This window comes from Aegilops tauschii, chromosome 3 (genome assembly GCF_002575655.3).
Source record: "Aegilops tauschii subsp. strangulata cultivar AL8/78 chromosome 3, Aet v6.0, whole genome shotgun sequence".
Taxonomy (NCBI): Eukaryota; Viridiplantae; Streptophyta; class Magnoliopsida; order Poales; family Poaceae; genus Aegilops; species Aegilops tauschii.
Window position 1 is genome coordinate 461,265,534 of NC_053037.3, and position 11,418 is coordinate 461,276,951.

Genomic DNA, 11,418 nt, shown 5'->3' on the forward strand with positions numbered 1-11,418 from the left:
AGGTCTCCGAGTAGCTGATCGTTCGAGTGGATTGCACTCGACACCTTTGTTGGGCCCTCCCTGTTGTCTCTTGAGCTTCTTTGCTTCTACGATAGTGACCTTGGATAAGGCGTATAGGTCAGGCCTATGACCCTACCCCAGGTCTATATCATCATCATTAGCCCCCGAATGGATTGAGGTCCGAGTGAAAAGAAGGTTGAAGTTGACCTTGCTTCGATTCTTGTGCTTCACAACTATTCATGTTTGAACGGAGGCCCATGTTGGAACTTCGGCTTCGTTTCAGTCGCCTTGACCGATTTAGAAGTTGCCGATTGGATTTATAACGTCATCCGTCGAGTGTTATTTTTGACGCGAAATCTTTGGCGCGATTGGTTATGCCGTATTCCGGATTTCACGGGATTCGAAATTTCGGGGAAGTGCGCGAGGCGGAGCGCGCCGTGGTAAGCGGGATGGATAGACAGGAGTGCCTCGATCTCCGCGCCACCTTTTTCGCCACCTACGCCACGCGCGACTGTTGCGGGATTTGACAGGATCACCCGGGCCCACACGTCAGCCACTCGGAAGTGGGTCTTTAAAAGTGACGGGGCCGAGGCGTCTGCACTGTGCGCGTCCATTCCCCTTCTTCTCCCTCTGTTTCCCCACCGCATCCGGCTCCTCCACTCTCGACGCCGCCGCTCTGCCACCATGGGGAAGGAAAAGACGGCGGCGCTGGAACGTGCGAAGAAGGCGGCGGGGACGTCGAAAGGCAAGAAGGTGAATCGGGGGTCGTCATTGCAGTCGGGGCTGCCGTCGGGTTGGATCCAGGGCGATTGGATCCGATCCTTGCTTCGGCAGGAAGATTTGGATGAGCTGGCTGAGTCTGGGCTGATCGTCCATGGAGCTGCGCGGTTGCCGGAGGGGGAGATGGAGCCGCAGCCGCGACCGGGTGAGTGTGTTCTGCTCGCCACCCATGTCGACCGCGGCTTCTCGCTTCCACCGCACCCTTTTTTCCGGGGTTTCTTGAATTTCTTCGGGGCCCAACTCCATCATTTCTCTCCCAACACCATCACATACCTTGCCGCGTTCGTGTCCATGTGCGAGAATTTTTTGGGGTGTCGACTGCACTGGGGTCTTTTCAAGCACATTTTCACTATCCGCTCCCAGTCGGTGAAGAAAGCGAATTCGAGTGACGAGAAAACACACGTTATTCAGATGTGTGGGGGTTTGGGTATCTAGAAGATGAAGAGGAGTTCTTTCCCTTCAATGACCCTTCCTGAGTCGGTCAGGGGCTGGCAGTCGACCTGGTTCTACTGCCAGGATATCGTGACTCCAGGCCAGTCGACTGGACTTCCCCCTTTTTCCTTCAATCGTGTTCAGACCCCTTCCTCGCTGGAAGTGACCGCCACGGAGAAGGTGGAGATAGCCATGTTGGTACAGAGGGTGGTCCAGTTGATCAACCAAGGCGTCACCGGCATGGATTTGTTGGAGGTATTCCTTAGTCGGCGCATCCAGCCGCTCCAGGCTCGTGCCCACTCTATGTGGATGTATTCTGGAGCCGGCGAGACCGCTCGGGTTCATCCAGAGGAGGTACAAAACAGTGGCCCAATGGCTGAGGAGTATCACAGGAAACAAGGACAACCCCAGGGGCGCCAGGAGAGTCGATCCCTTCAGCGACAGTAATCAGCCAGACAAGGTTTGGCCTCTACAACCGATTGTATTTGGGTACATTTTCCGACCACTCTTGAACCCGACTGACTTTCATTCGACTTCTTTGTCTTGTAGGTTTATACCGAGATGTACTCAATGCCCAACGGTGAACAAGCTCTGGAGCAGGATCATGAGGGCGAGGACAAGCGCGGAGGAGAGTGGTGATTGGGAGTCGCCGGACGACGAGGACGAAGAGGAAAGTGACGAGTCGGACGACGAGGAGGTAGTCGATTCACCGCCTCGTGCAGAAGATCGATCCAAGCAGCACCATGATCCAGCGAGCAGGCGCAGCAAGACCATGACCCCGAGCACCCAAACGCAGAAACGCGCTCGATCTTCAACTCCGGAGCTGACGAAGAAAATCGTCAAGCAGCCCAAGATCAACCCCTCAAAGGCTCGGAAGACCCTGCCCAAGATTAAGATGGATGTTCCTGTTGCCTCTAGGTAAATGTTCATTTCGTGTTTTCTTGCACCTACTGATTCTTCTGTCCTGACCGAATGGATTGTAAACTTTTTCAGCCCAGCCTCTGCCGCGACTGATATGGACATTGACAAGGTCCCAGACGATGAGGAAACCGATGACGTGGCTACCTCCAAAGCTAGTAAATCCGCTCGACTCATATTTATTCTGTCAATTGGATTGTTCGTCGGTTGCATCTCTGATGTTTTATGTTTGTTGTAGCTCCACGAGACGTTGTCGTGCTTCCGGATGATGAAGAAGACATGCCTCTAAGGGAAAGGAGGAGGAGGGACAAGGGACCGAGCAGGAAAGCGCCTGAGGTTCAGGTTCCTCAGTCGACATTGATGCCTGGGACGATGGTCGAGCGATCCACAGATCCGGCTCGGACCAACGTCACTTTCGCTATCCCGTTGTCAACTGATCGCCCATCAGGGTCGGCAGCTCAAACCCCTGCTGCTCCAGTACAACTCCACGCATCAGACCCAGTGGTTGCTTCGACTGCCCTGCCATCATCGCTTTTTACTGCATACCAAACTCCAGACGACCCGCCGAGTGCTGCCAAGGAAGCTCTTCTTCAGCTGAATCTTGTGATGGGGCAGATGAAGGTGGTGCACGAGGCCAGTCAGGTGGCCTACAATGCCAGCGCTGCTCTGCAAACCAATGTCCAGGTTAGTTGATTTCTGACTGATCTAATTTCTCATCCGATCACCCACTGGGGTGTGTCTGTCTTAAAGTTGTATAGGTCTTCCACTTGAGTCGACTTGGATTGAGTCGAGTGTTTTTCTTAAACGACTCGTGCTGGGCAGACCATGCCGAGTGTTAAACCGAACCAGTTGGGGCACGCTAAGTGCACCCACTGGGTGTAGTCCTCGAGACCGCGGTCCACTGTTGGCAGTCGGCCGGGGTCTGAGAATCTACCCCCTTTTTTACGACTCGTGCTGGGCAGACCATGCCGAGTGTTGAATCAAACCAGTGGGGGCACGCTAAGTGCACGCACTGGGTGTAGTCCCCAAGACTATCGTTGAATGTTTGATTCGGCGGTAGTCTTAGAGCAACTTTCACTGTGATTGTCTTTTGTTTCTGTCGACTGATATATCTTATACGCTCACTACAGAAATCTTGTGATCTTGGGGCTCAACTTTCTGAACTGAAAAGCAGCAAATCAGCCTCAATCTTGATCTGGAACTGGCCAAGAAGAACCTCCAGACCGCTCGTGTCGAAGCAGCTATCATGGGAGGTAATCAATCGTCAATTGTCCATCTTACGGCTCGCACTTTTCCATGTGTTTTTAGTCACTTTGAACCAAGTGACTTCACTCGAACAGATGTGCGTAGTGAAAACCGTCAACTTCAAGCTCGTCTGAAGAATGTTGTTTCTTTAGAGAAAATGAAGCAGGCTCTGGAGAAGAAGGATCTGGATCTTGCTGCTGCTCAGAAGGAGGCGTGAGAGAAAATGGCGCTTGTTGACAAGAAGCTGGCTTCAGTCAGCAAGTTAGAAGAAGAGAATTCTAAACTGAAGAACGATGTCTCTGATGCCAATCGGGAAGTCGAGCAACTAAAGAAAGACAAGGACAGGCTGACTGATGAGATTGGAAACCTCAAGGTCAAGAAGGGCGAGCTAGAATCTTATCTGGGTCAGCTTGCTGCAAAACTGGTCTTAAAGCTTGAAGGTATTGTTGTTCGACTGAATTGTTGTTGTCGATTGACAGGTCTTTACCATATTGTCGACTCACTATTTACTCGACTGTGCAGAACTTTGCCAGGACTTTGAAGCAGAAACTGGGCGGGCCGAGACGGGTCTCGATCCCATAAATTGTCCACTCAAAGCTGATGTCGCAATGAATGTGCGGCGGTTGGAATCTCGCATGGACAGCGCAGTTGCTTATCTTGCCCGTCTGAAGGCGGCAATGACTCGGGTTGATGCTGAACTCTGGCCTCAGGCGGAACTGTCTCAAGACCTCGAGTCTCTGATGGCTCGACTGAATCAAATACCTGACCGAGTGTAAGAATGGAAGAAATCATCTGCTCGCTGCGGCGCTGATGTCGCCCTGTCATTGGTTCGAGTGCACTACAAGGATGTCAAAGAAGACAAGCTGGCGGAGCTCAAGGTTGCTAACACCAAAAAGCACACTTTCCAGTCCTTCATGGATACTTTCCTTGACGCCGCCACTCGCATCACAGACAGCATAGAACTTGACAGTTTCTGCGGTCCAGCCAGTCCTTCTCCTGATGAGTGATCGTGTACTCGTTAAACTCCTTCGGGATTGATGCCTGAGTACTTTAATCCATGGTCCGAAACCTTAGGATTTATCTGAACTAGGTTTATCTCGGAATATGCTTGTGTTTGCCTTTGAGTGGAACGTGTTCTTCACTCGGAATAGTCTTTGAACTTGTGCTGCAGCTCTGAGGGGAAGGTAACAGTCGACCTGCACCTCGTCGTCCTTGCGGATCAGGATGGAGCGCATGTTGTACTTTTGGCGCGGCTCTGAGGAGAAGGTCACAGTCGACCTGCACCTCGTCGTCCTTGCGGATCAGGATGGAGCGCACGTTGTACTTGTGGCGCAGTTCTGAGGAGAAGGTCGCAGTCGACCTACACCTCGTCGTCCTTGCGGATCAGGATGGAGCACACGTTGTACTTGTGGCGCAGTTCTGAGGAGAAGGTCGTAGTTGACCTGCACCTCCTCGTCCTTGCAGATCAAGATGGAGCGCATGTTGTACTTGTGGCGCAGTTCTAAGGAGAAGGTCGCAGTCGACCTGCACCTCGTCGTCCTTGTGGATCGGGATCTGTTCCAAACTTAGGCGAGTACTGGACTGCAGCTAAGCCCTTGAGTGAGAGGGTTGCTCACCACTCGGTAGGATTTTTTAAACTTAGGCGAGTGTTGGACTGCAACTAAGCCCCCGAGTGAGAGGGTTGCTCACCACTCGGTAGGATTTTCTTTAAACTTAGGCGAGTACTGGACTGCGGCTAAGCCTTCGAGTGAGAGGGTTGCTCACCACTCGGTAGGATTTTTCAAACTTAGGCGAGTACTGGACTGCAACTAAGCCCCCGAGTGGGAGGGTTGCTCACCACTCGGTAGGGTTTTTCAAACTTAGGCGAGTACTGGACTGCAGCTAAGCCCCCGAGTTGGAGGGTTGCTCGCCACTCGGTAGGATTTTTGAACTTAGGAGAGTACTGGACAGCAGCTAAGCCCCCGAGTGAGAGGGTTGCTCTCCACTCGGCAGGATTTTCTTTAAACTTAGGCAAGTACTGGACTGCAGCTAAGCCCCCGAGTGGGAGGGTTGCTCACCACTCGGTAGGGTTTTTCAAACTTAGGCGAGTACTGGACTGCAGCTAAGCCCCCGAGTGGGAGGGTTGCTCACCACTCGGTAGGGTTTTTCAAACTTAGGCGAGTACTGGACTGCAGCTAAGCCCCCGAGTGGGAGGGTTGCTCACCACTCGGTAGGGTTTTTCAAACTTAGGCGAGTACTGGACTGCAGCTAAGCCCCTGAGTGGGAGGGTTGCTCACCACTCGGTAGGATTTTTCAAACTTAGGCGAGTACTGGACTGCAGCTAAGCCCCCGAGTGAGAGGGTTGCTCACCAGTCGGTAGGATTTTTCAAACTTAGGCGAAATGGATTCGCAGATAAGCCTCCGAGTGAGAGGCTTGCCCTTCACTCGGTAGGATTTTTCTTTTTTGAAACTTAGGCGAAGCGGATTCGCATCTAAGACACCCACTGGGGGATTTAGAACATATAAAAAAGGAATAATAATCATTTAGGAGACTGTAAAACTGTGTCTTTGATAATCAAATTAGAAGGTATTTCTTATTACATCTCAACAGTCTGAATGCTTAAGTGTAAAAGGGGCGGAGCAGTTCCGCATTCCAAGCGCGTGGCTCGTCTTTCTTGTGCTCGACATTGTAAAGGTGGTATGCTCCATTGTGGAGCACTCTGGTGATGATGAAGGGACCTTCCCAAGCAGGAGCAAGCTTGTGTGGTTTCTGCTGATCCACTCGAAGAACCAAGTCTCCCTCTTGAAATGCTCGACCCCTCACGTTTCTGGCGTGGAATCGACGCAGGTTTTGCTGATAAATGGTCGACGGGATCAAGGCCATCTCTCTCTCCTCTTCGAGGAGATCAACTGCGGCCTTCCGAGCCTGTTCCGCTTCATCTTCTGAAAAAAGCTCGACTCAGGGTGCATTGTGAAGCAAGTCACTTGGAAGTACAGCCTCAGCTCCATAGACCAAGAAGAATGGAGTTCGGCCAGTCGACCGATTAGGAGTTGTCCTCAATCCCCAAAGTACTGATGGAAGTTCATCGACCCAGGAACCTGCTGCAGGCTTGAGATCACGCATCAATCGGGGTTTCAATCCTTTGAGAATCAATCCGTTTGCTCTTTCAGCTTGTCCATTTGACTGGGGATGGGCGACTGAAGCATAGTCGACTCGAGTGCCTTGGGAAGCGCAGAAGGCTCTGAACTCGTCAGAATCGAAATTTGACCCATTGTCAGTGATGATGTTGTGCGGGACACCATATCTGAACGTTAACTCTCTGATGAAGCTGGCAGCAGTACTGGCTTCAAGATTTTTGATAGGCTTGGCTTCAATCCATTTGGTGAACTTGTCGACTGCCACGAGTACATGAGTGAAGCCACTCCTACCAGTCCTCAGAGGTCCAACCATATCTAACCCCCAGACAGCAAAGGGCCAGACGAGCGGAATGGTCTTCAGGGCTAATGCAGGCTTGTGAGACATGTTGGAGTAAAACTGGCAACCTTCACATTTGTCGACTATTTCCTTCGCCATTTCATTTGCTCGTGGCCAATAAAATCTCGCTCGGTATGCTTTGGCCACAATGGTCCGAGAGGACGCATGGTGACCACAGGTCCCCGAGTGGATGTCGTTGAGGATCACTCGACCTTCTTCTGGCGTTATGCATTTCTGGCTGACTCCAGTTACACTTTCTCTGAACAGCTGTCCTCTTATCACAGTAAAGGCTTTGGATCGACGGACTATCAGGACCGGTTTTCAGGATATTAATTTCCCAGAAAATGGCCCTTGTGTTCACCAGCCCCAGGATTACTGTTAGCTGATGAGGCACCAACTTGATACAGAAATTCCAAGCAAAGTACAAAATATGTAGTACAAGACCATTGTGGCCTATGAGTACAATAGTTGGTTTCTAGTGGTTGATGGCGGAAGCGGTTTGTGGTTCATCTGCGTCTATGGGACTCCATTTCCCACAGGAACAGCTGACCAGGATAACTCCTATCTTCGCGAGGCTGCTATCATCTTTGCGTAGGTTCCGGAGCTGTCATCGCAACGCTCCTCTCCATGCGAGAAATCTGGCCAAGACAATAGCCAGGGACAAGCCAGTGAGTACTTTTGAATGTACTCGCAAACATTATGAACACGGGTATAATATATGAAGGGATAATCATGCTCCGAAATATTCTATGATCGTAACGTCAGTCACGAAATAAACAAAATCCATGATGCACGCATGCAGGTTGTTCATATAAAATATGAATATGCAATACGGGAGTGGAAATAGAATGCACCGACCGAGTGTCTGAAGCGACGCCTCGAAAGGATAATAAGATAAATCATGCCTCAGTCGGGCGTCTGAGCGACATCACATAAAGGGCTTATAAATAAAGGAAATAACAAGCATGCCACAGTCGGGCGTCTATGCGACACCACATAAAGGGTTTATAAATAATAGAAATAACAAGCATGCCACAGTCGGGCGTCTGAGCGACATCACATAAAGGGCTTATAAAGAATTTAAATAACAAGCATGCCACAGTCGGGCGTCTGAGCGACACCACATAAAGGGCTTATAAAGTAAATAAATAACAAGCATGCCACAGTCGGGCGTCTGAGCGACACCACATAAAGGGCTTATATAAGAATAATCACAGTGAATATCCAGGAGGTAGAATCGTCCCAGGGATACTCAATAATTCAAATAATGTAAATGGTTAGTCCACAATAATAATAATCATAATCCTCATATGTCACAGGTCATAATCAATGTTCTGGTTTAGCAGTTTTTCCTCTGAAGACCGACACTAAGACCGACACTAAGACCAACACTAAGACCAACACTAAGACCGACACTAGACCCATCTCAGTCTGTAGTCCTTACCCATGGACACGGCTATACGAATAGATTTAACCTCTGCAGAGGGTGTACTCTTTACCCACGAGTAACGGATTTCTTTAGTCCATCGGGACTAATTCCGTCTACGGTCTTTTAATTGAAAACACACCTGACCGCACACACCAGCCTAACTTACCGGTGTCTGGAATCACCCACGACACCTGTTAAGCAAAACTCTAAGTGGGGAGGCTACAACCTCGCGTAGCATGGGATCAAATTTATATCGCGCGCTCTAAGGGGTGCCCCCCTCTCGGTCCCAACCGGAAACACCCATGCCCCCGGACCAGGTGGCATGCCTACTGGATGCATCCGGTATCTTCCACCATGGCCTCTCTGTACGGTGTGTGCTAGGAAGGGGTTGACAACTTACTGAACCGTACCCTACCTGCGGCAGGGACAAGTGGTAGTACGAGACAAGTATGGGGGTTACTGGGACAAGACTCGATCTACGGCCGACTCAGGAGGTCCAAGTATTCCCTGTATGATTAGCATAACAAACATATTTCAACTAACAGACAAAATCACCACTCATCATACCTCATCATGCCATACCGGACACACTCGTCTCGACGAGGAACTCGGGGCAAACTCGTGTCTACCCAAGACAGAGACTTTCCCGGCTTCCTTCCGGTATGCATGAGAAGCTTACGAGGATGATTACTATCACCAGCATATCCATTTCTAACAGCAAAGAATCTCATTATGCACTCACGCGTATTATCGTATCGTCACATAAAATAACGAATGCTCCATAACAAGGTGGTGTTGTAACCGTATCAAACAACACCCAAAAATATCATGCCAGGGTTCAGAATGCTTGCATTCAAGTTGCGGAGAGGCAGGGTGCATTCCAGAACTTTTGAAAGTTTTCTCCTCTCTCCAAAAATCCTATTTTTGAAAATATTCAAATTAACACATAGTTTCAAAACAGAACAAAAAAGTTGTTTGGAATTTTTTTAAATAAATACTAAAATAAACTAGACAGAATTTGAGAAACAACAGAAAAAGAATCAAGTCATTTGGACTTATATTTAAAAAGTTATAGCCAGTCAAAGTTTAGTCAAAGTTCTGTTTTTAAATAAAACAGAAAAAGAAAACGGTTCAAATAGAAATACGCTTTCGGGACGGAGGAGACGTACTTATGGGTTTACGCCTTCACTTAAACCAGCGCGGATCGGTTCGTGGGTCACTGACAATGGGTCCCTTGGGCCCACTGGTCAGGTTTGACCAGTTGCCGCGCCATTCTCTCTTCTGGCCGAACGGAGGCGGAGCTCCGGCGAGCAACGCCGGCGAACGGCGGCTCCCCACGGGATTTCGAGGGCAGGGATGGGTCCACTGGTCCAGGGCGGTCCTCCCAGTGGTTGATAGGCTGGCGGGGGTGGAGGGGGTCACCGGCGGCGAGCTCCGCGGCGGACGGTGGTTCGGGAGCAATTGGGGCTTCACGCTACGGTGGTCCCCGAGCGAGTTTGAGGTGTTGGGTGGCTCCGCGAGACCGAGGGGAAGGGGATGGTGGCACTGGTTGCGACGAGCGGGGCCAGAGCGTGGCGGCGGCCGAACCTGCCGGAGATGGGGAAGAAGGCCTCCCGCCGTCGCTGGCTGGCCGTGGGGGCTTTGGTGGAGTGGCTTGAGGTCGCCTGGGTGCCTAGTCGAGCTCGGGGTCTCTTTTATAGGCAGTTGGGGTCGGTTCCGCGGCGGCCGTGGATAAGAACGCCGGCGACCGCCGTTCTGTAGCTGTAGGGCGATGTGGCGGAGGCTAGCGAGTTGGGCAGGGCGAGCGAATGAGGATGGACTGTTCTAAGGGGTAGCTGGCGCGCTGGAGTGGCTCGGGCGGCGTCGTCGACGGTAGGGGCTGTCGGAGCGGCGGTGGCGGCTTGCATCGGTGGCGCTGTGGAGCTCCAGGAGCGGCTCTGCGGCGAGGGAGGAGTCGGGCGTGTTGGCGGTGAGTGGCCAAGGGTCAGCACTAGCGCGGGGAGGGCGGCAGTGAGACGCGGCGGCTCGGAGCACGCGCGTGCAAAACGTGCGCTCTGGGCGCGCCCAGCGCATGCACGCTACATGCTCAATGAAATGCCAGGGCATGCTAGAGGATTAGGATGAGGCTGGGGACTACCAGGTCTAGGCTAGGGTTTGCAAGAAGATCAGTGGACAAGCTTGTAAGGTCAGGGGATCAAGTTCATAATGCAAACTAATAATCATGCCAAATCTGTCCATGCACTCAAGGTGTTCGACAGAATGCTAAGTGCATCTTGGCAACTCTTGGAGTGGCCAAAAACTCCAGACCAGTGTCTCTTTAGATGTAGGTGGTGGTGGCAAGGTTAGTTTGGCAAAACTAGAAACTAGTTAGTGCAAGTTTTTGAGAAAACCAATACTGGACAGAAACTAAAGGCTGTAATTGCATGAACCAAAAATACTCCAATGGGTCCACTCTCCTGGACTTAAGGGTTTTGTAGGGAGGACTACAAGCAGGAAAAAGCTCATGGGCACTAGAGAAAAATAAATTAGGGTTGCAGTAGAAAAAGCCAAACTGGACCAGAGAGCAAAAGAGGATGATTTGCTCAAATTTTTCAAAGAACACTCATGGGTTTTTGCATGAAGTTGAATTATGTGCATCTACTGACATCTCCAAACACTTGGAATAATTTTTAAAGAAATATTTAAATAGGTTGTAGTGCAAAAATACCTACTCGACCAGATTTGAAAATTTGGTGTAGAGCTCAAAGTCTCCAATGACCAAAAGATATTTTTGCATAAAAGTGATGTGGAAACATCACATGACATCCCCAAATTTTGGTGAAAATTTTAAATGCATTTATCAAATGGTTGCAGTGCACAAGAGGCTCCAAATTTATGGAAAATCATTTTAAAAGAATAAAGCTCAGGAAAAATTATTATGCAAATAAATCCACTGATAAAGAATTGTTTTATTGAGAGAGTATACAAGTCCAATAATATTTTTGGAAAGTTTCCACTTGAGGTAAAAACCCACAACATTAAAGGGAAGAGGGGTTCTGAAATCAAAAGATAAATCCAGAAAATAAAAAAAATTAATTTCCTCGCAAAATTTTAATTAATAAAACAAGGTCAAAATTTTGGGGTGTTACACGGACGATCTGTCGAGCTTTGTCTTCATCCT